At 39.5% G+C, this 1,598-nt stretch overlaps 1 pseudogene across 1 annotated transcript; it reads right to left on the minus strand.

Annotated features, from left to right (window-relative positions):
- Positions 1 to 593: 593 nt before the first annotated feature.
- Positions 594 to 902, minus strand: LOC309855938 (small ubiquitin-related modifier 1 pseudogene; annotated as a pseudogene). Its single transcript has one exon. The product of its transcript is annotated as a small ubiquitin-related modifier 1 pseudogene (transcript).
- Positions 903 to 1,598: the final 696 nt, after the last annotated feature.

Genomic DNA, 1,598 nt, shown 5'->3' on the forward strand with positions numbered 1-1,598 from the left:
TCCTGGGATCTTCTGATGAGATTTTTCTCTTTTATCTTAAACTGCTTTCTCCGTAGTGAAGCCATCTTTGGGGTTAATCATTATTCTCACCATTGCTGTTATCTCAGCTCCAGCCTGATAGTACTCGTATTTTGGTCCAGACACTCAAATTCTAAAAGTAGCTTCAAGTTAAGGAAAGATTGTTTTCCACAGTTCAGTTCTCTGAAAAACTTCCATCTCCCACTGAAAGTCATAGTCCACGAATGTAGCAGTAACATGTTAGAACTCTAGGGCCCATTAACGAGACATTTTTAACACTGGCATTGGTTCTTATTTATCAAAAGCATAAAATTGCACAGTCCTGGCCTCTCCATGTACCCGTGTAATTTCTTAAAAAGGAGGGCAATATATGAAGGAGGCTGAGGTTTGATCTCCAAAATCAGCACAATGAAAAAAAGTGATAGTGAAAAATGGTCAACAGAATTCTAATTATCAGATAGTTTAACAAGATGAGGTGCCAGTTTTCAATTCTATTTCGAACACCACATTAAAAATAACTATTTTTAAAAATAAAAAAGGATTGAGGGTAAAGGAAAAAAAGGTGAAAGGGATACCTAAATCATTGAATGACCCCCGTTTTGTTCCTGATAAACTTCAATTACATCATCTTCCTCCATTCCTAGCTCTTTGGCGGTGTGGTTATCATCAATTCTCTTACCATCAAACAGAAATCGAAGTGAGTGTATTGAAACTCCTTGTCTTTGACAGTAGCGTTCTTTGAGTTTTTTCATACGTGTTGTCATTTTCACTCTGAAATGTATCTCACTGCTATCCTGTCTGATGACTTTGAGTTTAATGTGTTCTTCTGGCTTCTTCTCGTCCACATCCTCATTTGAAGGGTTTGCCTCCAGGTCATCATCCATGGTGCAGTTGGCTTCACTCAGTGTCTCTACACCGGAGTAGTGGTAGCAGCAGCCTTGAATAGGCAGAACCTCGCTCCGGGGATTTACAGGTCCGTTTCTCCCCTATGGCACGATGCTGTGACTGACTTGCTATGTTCAGCTTTGAATTCTGCTTTAGAATTCTTGATCACGTGTCATAAATTTTCTTTATGATCCTTAGGGTTCTACAGACCTTAGTATGTCATTTGAATTTTGTAATAGCTCCAACTCAAGAGCAAGCTTACAATAATTAATAAGAAGAAGGGGATAAATGGAAGCATATAAATCAGCAGTATTAATGAACATCTCTTAGTCATCTATCTCGGTTTGGGATCCCCAAAAATTAGACAGCAAGGAAAGGACCTTAGGTCATGTAATTTATTTGAGAGGTGATCCCAGGAAGGATAAGAAAGGAAAGTGAGAAAAGCCAGCAGAGTATATTAAGGTTAGGTGTTTGCTATGTTCCACTGGGGCTCAAGGTGCTGAGGACCCTCTGAGATAACATGGTAAACGTGCCTCAGAGTCATCTGTCTAGATGAATAAGAAGCAGGAACATCTTAACACCATTAATCATACCCATAGTTTGAGATATGGGACCAGGTGTATCAGGGATTCCGCAGTTACCCATTGTTTTTTCCCTTGCTGCCTAGAAAACTCTTAGAGAAGATCTGCCACTCA

The sequence above is a fragment of the Mustela nivalis genome (genome assembly GCF_964662115.1).
Source record: "Mustela nivalis genome assembly, chromosome: X".
In the NCBI taxonomy this organism is placed as follows: Eukaryota; Metazoa; Chordata; class Mammalia; order Carnivora; family Mustelidae; genus Mustela; species Mustela nivalis.